The 18435-nt window shown below is 38.4% G+C and overlaps 1 protein-coding gene across 1 annotated transcript in view; it reads left to right on the top strand.

The window, feature by feature from the left end:
- Positions 1-11086: 11086 nt before the first annotated feature.
- The window catches only part of Nalcn (sodium leak channel, non-selective), a gene marked incomplete in the record, with an annotated part of 412798 nt that continues 405449 nt past the window's right edge, over positions 11087-18435 (top strand). The window contains 1 exon segment of the mRNA XM_017794878.1: positions 11087-11163.

Raw genomic sequence — 18435 nt, 5'->3', positions numbered from 1 at the left:
ACCTGATGACTTTATATCCATACTCAGGTACTAAGGATCCAAGTGTAACTGGCTGTGACTAGTAATCATCAGATACATAGATATTAAAGACACATGTGCAAATATCTGCGCATTAATAGCGTTAAAAATGTAGGAAACAGGGGTTGGGGATTTAGCTTAGTGGTAGAGCACTTGCCTAGCAAGCACTAAGGCCCTGGGTTCGGTCCTCAGCTCTGAAAAAAAAATGTAGGAAACAGCATATTTTGAAATGAAATGGAGATCTTTAAAGTGTAAAAACTCGTTCAATTTTATATCTTACAGGGTTTATACTGAGTTCAATATTGAAATATGTTAAAGCTGTAATGAAATGCTTCTTCTAATTATGTGGTTATTAAATAAATAATAAAAAAATGAAAGGAAAAGGGCAATATTGGATTGTGGCAATGGAAGATTAGATGGGGTACACTGGGAAGGTTTTACTAGATGACACAGAAAATGTGAACAATCACAAAAGTTTTCTGAAGTAAGGACACTCCATAGCAAAGGCCTAATGCAAAGGTCCTAGTGTGTGAGAGTGCTTGATAGTTTAAGAGGTATCCAGGAGACAAAGTGGTCCTGGAGAGAATCTGGATGGAAGATATCAAGGAGAGGCAGTGCCTCAGAGGTCATAAGGGCCATGTTATATAGGATCACAGCAATTCAGACTAGGGACCCTGGACATGATGGGGCACCATCAGCATGTGTTGAGAACACACATGACTTGATTAAATTTATTGATTATATTTGTCCTGGTTAATTGTAAATAGTAGATTGTAGATTATAGGGCGGTAGAAGCAGGGAGACAAGTTAAGAGCAGCTAGAGTAATCCTCTCAAGAGCTGCAGAATTATGGGAGCAAGACTCAGTCAAACTCTGACCATATTTCCCCCATATGTTTATTACAAAAAATTCAGACATAACAAATTAAAAGAATTAGCTAATGTAGTTATAAAGGCCACCACTTCAAAGCTGCTGTTAGCAGTTTAAAACTCTTGTCCTAGTACACATTCATCCATCCATCAACCCTTAAGTTTTTAATGCTTCTCAAAATAAATTGCTGACATCTCTACCTGTCTGTCTAAATAATAATTCAGCATAGATATCAACTATAGCTCAATATTATACTAATATAATACTATAAGTATTATAGTCTTTTATATAAAATTTAAATAAAGTGCACCATTTCAATATTCAAAATATTGTTTTCATTTCCACTTTTCTCATGCCATCCTACTCAATTTCTCCTATGCAGAGTCAAACAAAATTCTGAATTTTTTCACCATTAACTTTTTTTGCATTAAAAAAAAATCTTAACTTGGGCTGGAAAGATGGCTCAGTGGCTAAGAGCACTGGCTGCTCTTGTAGAAGACCTGGGTTTGAATCCTAGTACCCACATGGATGCTAACAACCATCCATAACTCCAGTTCCAGGGGATCCAATGCTCACTTCTGACCTCCATGGGCATTGCACAATATGGGTTCACTTACATATATATTCAGGCAATACACTCATACACATAAAATAAAAAAAGAATAAAATATATTTTTTAAATCGTAATAGTACAGTATTGATTTTTTATGTGCTTTGCCTTCATGTATATAAGTACACCTGTGTTGCCCAATGCCTGTGAGGGCCAGAAGAGGACATCAGATTATCTGGAACTAGAGTTATAGACAGTTGTTAGCCACTATGTGGGTACTGGGAACTGAACACTGATCCTCTGCAAAAGGTGCAAGTGCTCTTAACCTCTGAGCTATCTCGCCAGCTCCTGTATGTTGTGTATTCCAGTAATTCATTCTTTTTAATGCAGTTTCTTTTTTAAAAATAATGATGAGACATAATAGCATTAATAAATAAATTTTCCATCTGTTGTGAGACTTCTTTTCCTGGGGATGCTAAGCAATGCTTATTCCCTTTTAAGGTACTAGTGTCAAGGCAATGTTTGATTAAACTTTTACTGGGGAACCAATGAATTTATTGAGCTTCCTTACCAAGATAACTGAGGGGTTGCTGAGGTGTATCAATCACCTGAGGTTATGCACACTGGAAAGCCTTTACCTAGCACTGGTCAAGTCAAGCCTTCCCCAGACTGTATACTTTAGCCCTCCCCAAATCCAGGAGACCATGTGTGATTAGGGTCAAATTACATACAGTTGGCAGGGAAGAGTGGCTGGATAATCTGGTGAGGGTCCAATGATCCCTGCTTGGCCCTCCTTTAATGAATGAGCACAAGCGTCAACAAGCCCAATTGTGATGATGTTTAGCGATCAGGCTCAGCTGAAGTTGTGATGATGGTAGTTGTTATTTTATGCAGAAGGGACTGCTATATAGCATCATCTTGTTAAAAGGACCTGGAATGTAAAAGTATTTGGTGCTAGGATCCACATATGAGGGAGAACACACGTCATTTTATTTCCAATGTTCTTTTATTCTGCATGTATGTGTGTAGTATGTGTTCATGTTTGCACATGAGTGGGTATATGTGTATATGCATGTATGGGAGGCTCAAGGTTAACATCAGGTAGTTTCTTTGATGAATTTCCATCTGTATATATTGCAACTGGTTATTTCACTTGAACCCTGAGCTCACCAATTTGGCTAGTCTAGTTAGCCAGCTTGCCCTAGGAATCCCCTATCTCTGCCTCCCAAGCACTGGGATTACAGGGATGCTGGGGATATGAACTCAGTCCTCACGCTTGTGTGCAAGCACTTTATAGACTGAACTTTCTATAACCCTGCCCTCTCACAACGTTCTTGAAAGGGTATAGTCTATTAAAAAAAAAAAGAAAAAAGAAAAGGAAGAAGAAGAGATGGGTGAAGAAGAGGATAGTGAAAAGTTTTTAAACCAGTAGTACAGAGTTTAGATCTTGATGGCAGGACTCAGATCACATTGTCCAGCAAATACACCCAGGTCTGGGTAACTGCAGGGCCTAGTGCATGCGAGGTTCTCCTTAGGTTCTCCTTGTTTGACTCTTCACTAACTTTTCACAATGGAGTGTTTGACAAACCTTTGACAGTCAATGGTTGAAAATTTGAGGTTAACACTTGCATTCAGAAAGCGACCTGGGCATTAGGATATGATTGTGCCTCCCTAGTTCTCCAGGAAATACTGCTCTGGGTACTTTGAAAATGTGTCACAGTGAATCAAAAGAAAGAACGGAGTCAAGATGTCCTGATTCCAAGCTCTATGATAAAGATTCTGAATTCTGTGCTGCAGCTAAGCAATGGACAAGCTGGAGTGCTACACCAGGAAAGGCTTATTTTAAGTTCTCTTCTCATATTGCTAAACTGACTTGTGTTCCCTGAATATAAGCACTTTGTTTCAGGTGACTTCTGAGTACATCACTGTACCTGATAATTGCTCTTAATCAACTAATCAGAAGTTTTAATGGAAGATAAAAGACATAATATGTTTTGATCTAAATGATTACCAGCTAGTTATTGTGAATGATACTATTTTTATCTACCTATTTGCTCTGAAAGGGTATATCTATTCCATTGGAGACCAAAGTGTAATATGAAACTAAAGACCTTTAAAAAACAAATCAATCATTTTGTGCTTAGCAAACATAAGTGGCCTGCTATGGATGATGGACGAAATAGTGCTTTATAGCTGGGACAACAAAAAAGCCAGACAGAACACAGCACAACTGATGAGGAAATAGTATTTGTCATTCTTTTTCCTGATAAAAATTTTAATTCTTACATTAATAAAAATTTTAACTATCTTAGGATCACTAAATTACAATGTATTTTATTTTTATTTCATAGTGCACAAATCATGCATTGTGCTTTTAAAATATGTTGTTAATATGAAATAAATTTTTAATATCAAATACATTTTGATTAGCTGGGTTAATAAACACATTCAATACACATATAGGTTAGGAGGGAGGAATCATCTCAGGATCTTGGAAACATGTATTCAGGAACTTGTATAGGATTTATAGAAGTCCAATAACTGCTGTTTCTAATGAAAAGATGGTCTAGTGGGTTTTTTAGTTTTTTTCCTTAGACATTAAAAAAAAGACCTTTTGATTAGCATATAAAATTTTTATACATTGAGTACAGCACACTATTTCAACATGTGTAGGACTGTACATATTGCATTGTTCAAATCAAGATAATTAGCATTAATTACCACCTCCTTACCATTACTTTATCCTTGAAGTTCCTCTCTTCTAATCACTCTTAAAATATGTAATATAGAGCAGATGACTGTTCCCCTGCTCTATAGCTATAAAAGCAAGATTCAACAATTTTTAATGTTTTTAAATTCTCTCTAAAATCCTCAAATAGCTGAAAAGACGGTGAGCCATGATAGGAGCAAATGCAGATCAAGAAAGAACTCAGGAATACAGGCCAGGCAGACATAGAAGGCATGTTGACTAAATCCAGTTAACTTAGGCTGTGGTTTTACAAGCAGGAGGTGACGAACAGAGGAAGTAGTCTCTGATGGTCCATTATACTCCATAAACTTGGGCAATCAGAGGACCATAAGGAAATCTGCCTGAAAGCTGAGCAGGAGGGAGACAGTACTTCAAAGAACTATTTGTTTTTTAGCGAGTGTCTCCCTATAGCCGGAGCTGGCCTGAAAATCTCTATGTAGACTAGGCCGGCCTTGATCTCACAGACATCTGCCTGTCTCTGCTTCCCTTGTGCTGGAGTAAAGGCATATGCCACCATGCCTAGTATCCAAAGTACTTGTAACTCTGAGCCAGCACTGACACAGACATTTTGACAAAAGACCTCAGGAAGTAATAGAAAAATGCAAGCCATTAATTATAATCATATTTGAACTGTAGACTTTTGATATTTTTAAGTGCCTGATAAAAGCTAACACAGATCCTCTATAGCAAAATCATTTTCAGTTTAAGCCTCAAACAATTTTGTGAAGATTTGTTTTTCAGAGATCTCCTAGTGAAAAAACAGGGGAAAAAGACATTTTAAAAAATTCACAGGAAACAACAACAAAAAAATAAGTGATAGAAACAGACCCACAAAATCTTTAGACACTGTAATTGTCAGACATATTATAAAATAAAATTTGTCATGTTTAGAGAATAAAAGGTGAAACTCAAGTAAAAAAAAATATGCATTAAAAAACAATAATAGCTTAGCCACAATAAATAAAAGTATTTCAAAACAAAATAGCTTGTAAATGGTCATACCACCCTGAACATGCCCAGTCTCATCAAAACAAAATAGCTGAAATTAAAAACTAGAATGAGTCCTAGAATACCAAATGATACACAGCATGGTAGACAAGTAAACTAGATGACAGGGCAGAGGACTGCCAGGACCAGCCGAGAGGAGCAAAAAGAACCTAGTCGGAGGCACAATGAAAAAGACAGGATGACCATGTTCTCAGTTCTGTAGCCTCACAGGCAATGGACCTCATTTATTTCTGCTTTTTCTATATTCATGCATAGCAGAAGCCATGTGGTTTTTGTCCATGTAACTATAATCTACTCTTAAGGATCCAAAGCAAACTGTGTTCTTTTCCTCAAATATTCAAGAATCTTCTAGCCCTATCTTGCAGCTGCAATACTTGGAGACAGAACAGTTTGTATAAGAAAACAATTTAACCTCCCTGTCCCAAGGATACATCTTGTGACTGCCAGCCACCCCCTGAGGCATTCCCCTGGGAGTGTCAATGCGAGCACATTCCACCAATAGGTCAGAGCAGGTCTTTGGTGTAATTGATGCTGATAGATGTGATTCCTACAAAAGAGTTTTAAAAATAAATCACAAGTGAAGAAAATCTACACATAACAAGTAGATTCAGAGATGTGAATGAAAAGGCTCATGATCTGATACATAGTCACACTGGAGTCCCAGAAATGGAAGAGAAAGAGGAGGCCACTAAAATAATGCTAATTCATGAGTTCCAAAAGTTAAATTAATCTCAAGATAAATAAAAAGGTATCCACATATAGACTTTCTGTGAGTCAAATTTTTGTCATATGACAAATACCTAATCTTGTGTCACTGCATCCACAATAGCTGTTAGAAATTATCTAAATGAAGAAAAAAGTGTTTTGCTTCATTGTTTCAGAGTGTTTCGGTTTATCATGGTGGGGAAGATGTGGCAGAGTAGCTCAGTTCACTGTAGCATAGGTAGAGGCTGGTCATTCACATCATAGCAGACCTAAAGCAGAAAGTGGGCTAGGAACTAACCCTGGGTCTAACTGTCAGGCTGCGGCTTATAACTCATTTCTACCTCCTTGGCCCCATCTCTTAAAGGTTCCACAGCTTCCCAAGATAGTGACACCAACTGGGAGAAAAGCATTCAAAGCATGAAAATGTCCTGTAGAGGGCATTTCAGATTCAACCACAGCAACCTGAGAGAGGCAATTTTGATTTTAAACTTGGGAGGTCTTATTTTGGCTCACAGTTTCAGCAGTTTTATGGTTGACTCGCTCCAATGCTATGAGCCTGTGATGAGACACAGGATCATAGAAGCACATGGGAGAGGATCTTCCTCACCTCATGGTGGCACAGAAATAGGGGAAGGTGGGACTGGGGGCAAAAATACAACCTTCAGACTCATGTTTCTGCTGACTCAATACCTATAACTAGGCCTTTCTCAAATCTTCATCACCTACCAATGCCATCAAATTATGATTCTATCTGTGAATTAATTCATTGATGAAGACAGAGTTCTTACAATCCAATAACTTCCTAAAAACTCCAACAGCCATGACCCTTCAAGAAACATGTCAGATTATAACATTCATAACAGAAAAAAAAAACTTTAGGACACCAAAGATTACAGACAATATGTTAAAGCAAAAAAGGATTAATTTCACTAGAAAAAGCACAATTTATCTATGATTCTTGTCGGTCCCAATTTCTTGGTAATTTGTAAGAGAAGAATTAACAAGATGGACACCTTCTTTCACCTATTCTAGATACTTCCTGTAGACATCCCACTTTGGGTGGTTTGCCACAGAGTAGTCCACCATCTGCCTAAAGGCATATGAAAACCTAGTTTTCATGCACTTATTTAGACATCTTATACAATAAATGGGATTATTAGAGCTATTTTGGTACCTCAAAATTTATTCCTATCTGATAGCAGCTAGTATTAAATAGTCAGTACATGCACCCTTTAATTTCTCAATGATGCATTTGAAACATGAGTCTTGTTTTCAGAATCCATCCTTGGGCGATTGCCTCTGCGGCTGCTCAGCACAAAGAAGGCTCTGTTTTGTTCTCAGCATTACTATTTATTTCTGATTTTCCAGACTCCTTTTTATCTTGTAAAACCTAGTCTCCTCTGAAAATATAATCCTAAAGTAGAACAAAATGCTGAATTAGTTTCAATTAACCCGTGAAGTATGCACAGTATAAAGATCACCCTTATTTCTAAACTATGTGATTCTTTAAGACCAATATGTCCTCTGCAATCCCCTCTATATTTTGAGCTGTTTATGTTTCTGTAGGGGAGTTAAGTGGCATTTCTTGCCCTTGTATTATCCCACCGAGTTAAGAGTCACATGAATTTATCACCCCTTGCATTTTATGCTTAAGATTAAGAGGACTAAAGTGCACTATTTACAGGGATTCCAGAAATGGTCCAGTGCACATGAGACTTGCAGGAGAGGTATGGGATGAACAAGTCTTCTGGAGCCTGTTTGGAATGAATGCCTGTGGATATGTGCCAATGATTGGAACAGAGTTGCTTGCAGAATGTTCATTTTATTCAGAGATGCTCCGTCCATACAATCTCACTCCAGAAGTTCCTAACCAGAATCTTCATAGATGTATATAAGACAGTATAGGTGACCCCTACTGGTAAAAAAAATTTAGGAAGTTCCCATGAAGGATAATGTATGACTTCAAAAACTTTGCAATGTTGAATTTATAAATAAATGATTGGTTATTGCTCATAGATGTGAGCCCATGAAAAGACAAGCACTTATTCTACAATACTGGGGAAGACTACTGCTCCAGTTTTGTTTTGGTTACTGTGATATTATACCCTGTCCAAAGCAAACTAGGAAAGAAAGGCTTTAAAGGGTTGTACCATTGATTGATGTTCTCCCTTAGCAGCTTGCATGGTATCCTCCAAAACTATGAGAGCTAGCCTCAGGGAGATGGTTTCCAGGTCATTTATACTGCCATTGCTTCAAGTCCTGTGTCCAAAGTGTGTCCTGTCTTCAGCAATAGGGTCTTGTCTTCAAGTTCTGGGAGGCAGTCAAGGGCTGTGGCAATAACCTGTGTAATTCTGGAAGTCTCTTGGGCTATCCTGGCCAGCAAGTGGAAGGGAGGTGTCTCCTGTCTGGCACTGTTTCTTGTTATTCAGCCTTCAGCTATATACATGGACTCATATAGAGATATTGTAAGTGTAATTTTTCAGTAGGCTTTTGAACCAATACATTTCCCTCTGTTTTTTCATACCAGCTAAGGATACGTACCTCTCCTCTTTCTCTCCTTGTCTAAACCTCCCTTTTCCCTCCCAAGTTAAAGTACTCCCATTTTCCCTATTTCACCCTTTTTAAATACCTGTCTCTTATGATCCCCCTTTTCTTGAGCTCCTTCTTCCCCTTTACTCCCATAGTTCCTTGCATAACCCTCCCCCTTCCTCTCCCAGTTAAATAGTCACATTTTACCCATTTCTCTCTTGGTAACACCTGTCTCCTACTGTTCTTCTCTCTCAGGTTCCTTCTTTCCCTTTACCTCCATGGTTTCTTTCCATTTTCCTGCCTCCTGCAGCTACATCGGGATATATACTCACATATAAGGATTTGGTGCTAAGATCCACAAATGAGGGAAAACATATTTTGTTTGCTTTTCTGAGTCTGTGTTACTTTCCTTAGTTTCATTCATTTACCTGCAAATTTCATGATCTCCTCTTTTCTTTACTGCTAAGTAGAACTCCATTGTGTACAAGAATTTTATTATTCACTTATCAATTGGCGGACACTTAGGTTGCTTCTATTTCTTAGCTATTGTGAAAAGAGCAGCAACAAGTATACATGTCACTCTGCAGTAGGATGAGTCCTTTGTGTATATGCCAAGGAGTAAAACTAGATCACATTCATTTTTAGTTTTTGTAAGAATTCATCTGCTTTGAACAGTGGTTGCAGGAGTTCGCAATCCACCAGCAGTGAAGGAGTGCTCACCATTCTCCACATCCTTTCCAACATTTGGTATTATTTGTTTTCTTGATCTTAGTCAGTCTGATTAGGGTAAGATGAAATCCTAAAGTGGTTTTAATTTGCATTTCCCTAATTACTAAGGATGTTGAACACTTTTTAAGGAAGCCTAGTCAGGTTCTTGCAGACAATCTTAAAAGGTCCATGCACAAGGTTATGGGAGAAGGAAGTTCAAGCCCTTACTAGCCAGCAGGAAAGCCAGGCTCTGGAGCAGTGGGCAGGATTACAAATGGTCCCGAAGCAGGGGGATGGGCAAGGCATGATTTTGGCAGCTTAACCTGGAGGCCTGTCAGTTGGGTCTCTGTCAGTCTTAAAGGTCTGTGGAGAGGTTATGGGATCAGGAAGCCCAGGGTCCTATTCCAACTCTACTTCTGATTTCCTGGAGCATTGCAAGACACAGGTGCACTTACATACATGTAAGCAATACACTCATACACAAAAAATAAAAATAAATTTTTTTACAACTTCGAAAATCTTTGTGTTTAAATGTTCCATGAATATATTTTTTCTATCTGATAACTCTTATAATTCCAAGGAATGATACACAACTATTTATTTTAGCAGTAGTAATAAAGTAGTTCTTAGGTTAAAAAAATGAGGCAGGAGATGATGAAATTAATCAATAAATTATTTTCTAAACAATTTAGGCATGGATTTACAAACACTGAAATTATAACTGCTTTAATTATTTACCTAAATATAGTTGTTGTATCGGTCTTTCTGAAATTTTCAGAAATCTGATGGAAAAAAATCGCATGTGGTTCTATATAGTATGAAACACTAATTATTAAATTTTGTTCCTTTAAGCAAAAAAACAAAAATAAACAATAAAAAAAGTTAATAGGGATGGTGAAGGCTAGTGGGTTGTTCTTAAAGACGGTAACTTAATTAAATATACATCGCCAGAGAAGGGCATTTTTAAAATATGAGTATATGTAATTTTACTTGCCTCAGATGGGATTTATCATTTTGTGAAACTTGTTCTTTGTTTAGGATTTCTTTTAGAGGCAGCTTCCTTTGTGTTTCCACTCTCCCTGATCTGTTTGTGTGTAGGTTATTGAAATCATAGGCCAGAGCTCCTCAGTGATTAACACCACAAGACAACAATTTCTATGGAAACCTTTGGGAGGTGAGAGTGGGGCGGAATGGAAGGGCCTGCACAGGGTGCTTAAGATGCAAAATGTCCTTAAACCTGCACTAACTGGGTTCCTAGAAAACCTCAACCTCTTCTGGGTGCCCGGAAGCTACAAATAGGGCATGAGATTTGCCACTTCTGAATGAACTTTCACCCTCAATCTACTTGACAACATATTTTAAGGCGAAATGACAACATAGTTAAAGGATTGTAAGTGTGACTGATGCATTCCCGATTTAGCAGTGTTGTAGTCAGGGGTGGACCTTGTTCACAACCTTGAGATACCACCGCATACAGTAGGACTGCAGGCGCTCACGCTGGCCTTGCAGGCCTGGAAGGGTGGCCCTGTTCGTATTCCGCAAATCCGGGACTCCCGTGCACACAGCGTGCTGGGCGAGGACCCGAGACCCCAGAGGAGCCTACGGAGGATCACTCAGCTGTTGCTGAGACACACTGCGAGTGGCAGCCAGGGAGGCAGCCAGCAAGGACAGACCCTCGCGCTCGCCACCCACTGCAGCGCAGCCTCCGGCATCCTGCGTAGCCCTCCCAGCAAAGCCAGTTCCCAAAAGGGAGCAAATAAACAGAAGGCCCCCATCCCGCAAACTCCCCACGCTGCCCCTCGCCGGCCTAGCGTTGGTGATGCTCGTCAGCACCGCCAGCGTGGAGCGGGGGCCGGAGCCCGGCCGAGCGCGCTGACCGAGCCGCCGTAGGTGAGGGGCCCGCGTCCCCGCCCGCCGTGGGCGCCGCGCCTGGCACGGATCCCGCCCGCAGCTGCAGCCGCCGCCGCCGCCGCTGACAGCACCGCAGCCCGCGGGCACCATGACCGCTCTGCGCGCTGGGGTTACAGGTTGGTCACCGCTCTGGCGCCGGGGAGGCTGCGGCGCGGCGGGTCCTGTGCAGGAGGCCCGTTCGCCCCTCGCTGGGGCCCGGGCCGGGCAGGACTGGTACCATGGTTGCGACAGGGGCTGAGGACCAGGGAGGGGCCTCCACATCAGCGTGGGGCGCACGGGGAAGGGGTTCCTGGAGCCACCTTGCGTGCTCCTGCTCCTGCAGCCGCGAACATAGGGCCCTAGTTGGCCTTGCAAGCCCTGGGCCGCTGGACCTGGGGCCTGGCCGCCTGGGCATCTAGCAGGTGTTGGAGGTGGGGGAGAAGCAGGTGGCTGGGGGTGGGGCTGATGCGCGTCGCGACAGCTGCTGCATCGGCCTTGTCTGCTTGTGGCCTCTGCCAGGGTCAACCTCTAGGTGAATCGAGTGTATGGGGGATAGTCCTGCTTTTTGAAGCCGCCCTAGTCTTACCCCGCCCCCATGCTCCTGCGGACTGCTATTTGCTAAATAGTCTTCATTTTTTAATTGGCTGGGTTGAGCAGCTGTCATTAGGGTGGCCAGCACCAGTAAGCTAAGTCATGTCTTTCCATAGCAACTCCATTTTGTTATTGAAGTTTTGAGAGCCCAGCGTGGACAGCCTGGCTAGAATCCGGAACCTGGATGGACTCTGGGCAGCATGATGCCTCTGAACTCAGATCCTAAGTTCCTATAATAAATTCCATGGGATAAATCTTTCAACTTTAGGCCCAAATTTCCAAGAACTATATTTTGAAGGATCTGTGAACACATGTGCGCGCGCGCGCACACACACACACACACACACACACACACACGGGCCTTGGAAGGTTTTAGTCTGAATATCGTGGTTGTATGCTCACCAACTAGATCTGATTTCTTTGGTGGCAAATGGGATTTAAGGTTCAGAGATAAAAAAATTAAGTTGCTTTTTTTAAAAAAAAATTATGATGTCTCTTTTCATTGGTCTTGCTGTGATTTTGTACTACCTAGGAGGAGGAGCAGATTATTATGGTAGTTTTCTGAACAGTAGGGTGGCTTTTTACATCCAGAATGCTCCAGCAATCCAAATAAGATTCGTGGCTTCTCAAATCACGATAATCTCTGAAATTAATTTCTTAACTGGTTAGTGGCCATCCTGTGTACTCTTCTATCCTGGGATCTTCATATTTTGATCCAGCCAATGCTAAAACCATTTTTTAAGGAAAAAGAAAAATCAGGCTTTGTAGAAAAACAAAATATGTAAAGGGCCATGGAATTCTCATATTTATAGACATAACACCTTTGTGGAATAATTGTGCTGTCACTGAAAGGATTATGCTAGACGCCTGCAAAATGGAAGCCCTGTCTTGTGGCATGCTGACAATACAGTCATAGCTTTGGATGTGACCTGCAAGATATCAAAAAAGGAAGCGCACTTTTAAAAGAAAAAAAGAAATCTATTCATGATAGACCATTTGCTCAAAGCTCATTTGAGTCGAAGGCTTCCATAGCATTTTCTTTCCCATCGTGAATGGTCATTCCAGTTGCTTCTTTTCTTTCCCTGAATGTACTACGAGTAAATGTATGTATGTGTAAGTGCTCCTATGGACACAGGTACACATTTCAACTTCCTCGTCTTTCAGTGATGTTGGTGTCATTTCACATGTACATAGCTGCATGTGTTTATCTTTGGGGAAAAGAGTCAAGTCAGATTTCAAGTTGTGAAGAAAAATTCCTATCTCAGCCATAATATCCCAACATAAACCAGACACTGGACCTGGAGCTAGGAGTTCCTTGAGGAGAAGAAATAGGAACAACCCCTAAGAATCTGTCAGGAAAAAAATTGCTCAGTAAAAGTACTAGCTTCTAGTTTGGGTCTGGAAACTATGATCTTGAAGTTCAGGAGATTAAAAGTTACCCCTCCCCATAATAGTATCAGCATTTTAGAACTCAAATATCCTACTATATATTATCTGTTAAAGGATTTTCCCAAGAAGTTTTATAGCACAACATTTTTTGCTGTGCAGACATTACAAGTTTTTAAATATTGCTTGAATTTTAAATAATATTGGAGGATAGAGACTACTGAAGGCTGGGAAATAGACACATATTCTTAACAATTGAATACAAATGATAACAGTATCTGTGTTCAAAATGACTATTTTAACTTCAGGACCTTATGCATCTGTGATTATAATGTTGATATGCTGCACTTTCCCTGTAATATTCATTATAAGCATTTGAAATATTCTATATAGTTTTCTTACTTTAAAAACTTGTAAAGGATCTTTGATCTCAGCACTTAGGAGGCAGAGACAGGCAGATCTTTGTGAGATCAAGGTCAGCCTGATCTATATAGTGAGTTTCAGGTCAGCTGGGGTTAGCAGGAGATCCTGTCTCAAAAAGCCCAAAAGAAAAATCAAACTTGTAAAAGACTACATGGTGCTTTACCCAATGAATATAATATCTGTTGCTTCTATTTTTCATCATTATAAACAATATCTGGATAGATAGTCATAATACATCAATGTACTTCAATCAATTTCTATCTTATGGTTGGTCCTGAAAAATTATTAACAATTATATTCCTAAGAAAAAGAATCAGATGAATTTTAATGGCTATATATGTATATTTATCCAAACACATACAAAATATAGTTTATTTTTTAAAGATTTATTTATTTTTATGTGTATATGTGTGTGCATGCATGAGTTTATGTGCACCACTGGTGTTTAGATACCCTTGGAGGCCAGAGGAGCGTGTTGGATTCTTGGAACTAGAGTTATAGGTGGTTGTGAGCCAACTAATGTGGGTGCTGGAAACTGAACCCAGGTCCTCTGCAAGAGAATCAAGTGCTCTTAATTGATGACCCATCTCTTCAGATCCATAGAATATAATTTCTTTTATCTATATGTATACCTTCAGATTGTACTTCTAAAGACTTCAGATTATAGTATCGAATAGGGGGCTTATTATGTTGTAGAAGTAAATCTACCTATTAAAGCACATGTTAACCAACTTCCCTCTTTTAATAAAAGAAGATAGAATAACTCAAACTAATAACCTTTGTGCTACATACAGTCTTATAACAAATTCATCTGAAAAGCAGATAATGCAATTAAACCTCTTATAGTAAAACCAAAGTAGAAATTCTATAAAAATTGAAAGTTGAAAAATAAAAAATAAATTACTCGATCTTTTTTAAGAAAAATGGTTGTGGAGTTCAATCCAGTTTCATTTTTCTTTTTAACCTGAACTTCAAAGAAATGATCAAAAGACTTATATAGTGAGAAATCTGTATCCACAAGTCAAGAAGAAGATGACCATAGTTCTTAGACTTCAAAAACCATGATATTTTTGCTTGATTCAGTAGAGACGTTTTAGTTCAGAACTCCTTTTCTAAGAGTGTTTCACAAAACCTGAGAAAGAGATCCTGGAAAATTCTAATTTGGAAGGGTGAGGACTAATGTTGGGAGCCAGGTTGGAAAGACAAATGCTTGAATTGTGAAGCAAGTTCCCCATCAGATCACAGCCTAAGAGCAGCTAGACCCAACGGAGTATGTTCAGCTGTCAGGCACTAACTCTTTGGGTCCAGAGGGGGAGCAGGAGCAGGGCTCCAGGGAGGGGGTCAAGGAGGAACAGAAATACAAGAGGCCAGAACCCTGCAGCCAAAGGAGTCATTTATGGAGAGATCAAGAGGGAAAATCATTTCCAATTATGCAAAGCAAAGAGATGAAAGGAAGACTTTGTTTGTGGAGAGGACACTATGTCTGGGGGACAGCCAACAGAGACATACACACATGCTCTTCCTGACCAAGAAAACAGTGTAAATGGAGCACAGCCATGTTTTCAAGTGAAACAAGATCATTTTCCCTTTTAGATTAAAACATACCCATATGCAGATCAAAATAGGTTATCATGTTCAAAAAATAAATAAAGCACAGCCAACATCTACATATAGCCTGGTGAAGACATTGAATTTGAAAATATAAAGAGAAAAAAAATCTCATCATAATTTTGATCAAGTTTTTGCTTTTTTAAATTAACTGCATGCAAATGGGCAACTGAGATGGATTTCATACTCCCTCTTCCAAAATTTCTAACATGAGTAAACTAACATGAGTCTGAAAAATATCAGAGGACAATTTTCTTATAATTAAAAAATAAAAAATAAAAATATATACAAGACGAGCCATACATGATGGCACATGCTTTTAATCCCAGCCTTCTGGAGGCAGAGGCAGATAGATCTCTGTGAGATCCAGGGCAGCCTGATCTACATAGAGAGTTCCAGACCAAGTGTGCCTACAGGGAGACCTTGTCTCAAAACGACTGTATATGTATATATAGCTACCCAAATCAGAGTGAGGTTGAAGTATAGAAATATCAGAAATGCAGTTCAAAAATAAATAAAGAGAAAAGGACTTTAAAGCAATACAATTTGCTATCCTTAATAAAGTTATAGAAATAGATCTCCTGTATAATATTGATTACCTTAGCATTATAGGATGCAAAGCTGAAAGTATTGTGATGGTGGAAGAAGATAGCCCGAAGGTTTAGTGTCTTCTCACAGGGTACTGTGTCCTAAAAGGGCAGTAAGCATGAACATGCCAGCTTAAGATGTAAACAGCATGAGAAAGGGGAATGACAGAGAGAAAGAAAATATAAATGAGAAAGGGGAATGACAGAGAGAAAGAAAATATAAAGTTTGAAACATCAAAACATAGATGAATTAATTATAAAGTAGAAAAATTCTAGATCAGATAGAGAAAAGAAGAGCTACATTATTTCTGACCTGCAACGAATATTAATATTTAATATTATAGGCTGTTAAATTACATATAATAAAATAAATTGTATTATATATACTAAACTAGCATTTACATATGAGTAAATAATGTTGGCATATACTTGTTGCATATAGTGATGAATTTCATAAAGATAATGTCTAGTATATCATGTTCTTTGAATATATCCACCTCCATAAACCACTTTCTATCCTTTCTTCTCCTTCATCAAGTGGTCTCCTTGTTTCTCCAACTCCATCTTATGCTTTCATGTCACATATAGTTATAATTATAGATAAATATTGCTTTCTGTATTTATGTTATATATGATTTTATGTATGTCTGAACAATTTGGGGTCCACAAATGAAAGCAAACATGATATTCATCTATAAGTCTCGCTTATTTTGCTTCACATAATAATCTCCAGTTGTATCCATTATCCAACAAATGTCATTTCATTCTTCTTTGTTTCTGAATAAACCTCCATTGTGTATAGACCACATTTCTTTAGTCATTTGTCTGGTAATAACATATAGACTGATTCCATAGTTTGGCTATTGTGAATAGGGCTGCAATAAACATGGATGTGCAGGGGATCTCTGTGGCATGTTGATTTGGAGCTCTTTGGTTATATACTCAGAAGGAGGTACCTGGATTGTGGGTAGTTGACTTGGAGTTCTTTGGTTATATACTCAGAGGGGGTGATTTGGTTGTAGGTAGTTCCAGTGTTAAATCTTTGAGTAATCTCCATGCTGATTTTCATTGTGACCAAGCCAGTTTTCATTCCTACCAGCAGTATATAGGGGTCCCCCAGCACACTATTCTTGCCAGCATTTATTCTACGTTTTCTTAATTATTGCTATTGACTGGGGTGAAACGGAATCTCACTGTAGTTTTCATTTCTTTGATAGCTAAGAACTTTGAACATTTTTTTCTGTTTACTGGCAATATTTTGAAAACCATCTCTTCATTTCATTAGCTTATTTATTAACGGGGTTGTTTGATTTCTTTTTATTTAAGTTTTTGAGTTATTTGTATATTCCAGATATTAATCCTCCTTGATGCATATTATTTTGTACTCATCTATAACATGTATTAGAATGCCAATATAAAAGGGTGATGAAAGAGAGGTTCATGAAAGATGTTACAAAAATCGTATCATCAGTTGATGGTAATGAAATAAAGCATCAATGAAAGAGATTTATCAGTAAAAACTAAATACTAACACATCTTGGTGACCAAATGAAGAGACTGAAATGGAAGAATGGATAGAAAATAAGTCAGATCTTCATGATTGTAAGATTTTTGGATACTTTTATTAGTATCTTGCCATGTTTAGATGAAACTAATTACTTCTCTTGTCTTTCAGGTAAAAGCGTCTCTAAATTAAATGATTTGATGTTTAATATTTTCTTTTTTTAAAAAAAGCTTTTATTTTAAAATTTTGGTTAGTTTCATTTTTGCTTAACAAGTGTACTGTTTAATCTCTCAGGATTAAAAAAAAACAAGAATCCAAGAATTTAACAACTGAAGAATGTCAGGGCAGGGCACAGCTGCCTCTCAGGTAATAGGTATTCCAGTTTACCACCTAGGTTCAAAACAAAATGAATCTTCATATATTCTAAATGAAATCATGTACAACCACCATCTTTATCTATGCTTGTTATAACTTTCAAACACAAAGCTTCAATTTAAGCTCAGTTTAAAAATAATAAACAGGAATGATGGTGAGCTTAATATGTCATATGTACCTTACAGGACATTTTGTTAATGATCATAACACAGTAATAATGCCATTAATAGTGAAGTTCTCAATTTAGAATCTGGAACGTTCTTCTATCAAAGGGTACTTTCAGGGATCATTTCTATAGTTTCTTAATATTTTCTTTTTAACTATTCTCATTATTATTATGAAACATATGTGGTTAATTTCACATATTACATTTGGAGTAAAGGAAGGTTTTTTTTTCAATAAAACAACAACTTGGTACATTTTTAAAAGTACAAAATTGGGGCTGGAGAGATGGCTCAGCAGAAAGAACACTGGTTGTTCTTGCAGAAGACCTGGGTTTGAATCCCAGCACCCACATGGCAGCTAGCAACTGTCCTTAACTCCAATGCCAGGGGATCTGACAGACTCTTCTGACCCTCCCAGGCATTGCACGACACAGGTGCACTTACCTACATGCAAGCAATACATGCATATGCATAAAATAAAAATAATAAATAAATTTTTTTTTAAAAGTTTAAAAAAGTACAAAATTATAGAAACAAAATGACAGATAAGATACAAATTTGTTTTTAGTATTTTTTTATTTTTTCTATTTTCATTGAATTTTTATGTATTTTATGCACATCTCAATCATTTTTATACCCCCTTCCCCTTTGGCACTCTCCCATAGCCTCCCCACTGGATTTCATCCATTCTCTCTTGTGTTAAGGCCTATGGAGTCAGGTTAGTGTTCGCAGACTTTCTTCAACGCAAGTTCATCCACTGGGGTCTAGTCA

The sequence above is a fragment of the Nannospalax galili genome, unplaced genomic scaffold, assembly GCF_000622305.1.
Source record: "Nannospalax galili isolate Female #2095 unplaced genomic scaffold, S.galili_v1.0 scaffold287, whole genome shotgun sequence".
Taxonomy (NCBI): domain Eukaryota; kingdom Metazoa; phylum Chordata; class Mammalia; order Rodentia; family Spalacidae; genus Nannospalax; species Nannospalax galili.
The sequence above is the reverse complement of the archived record's forward strand: the minus strand, read 5'-3'. Positions and strand labels throughout refer to the sequence as shown.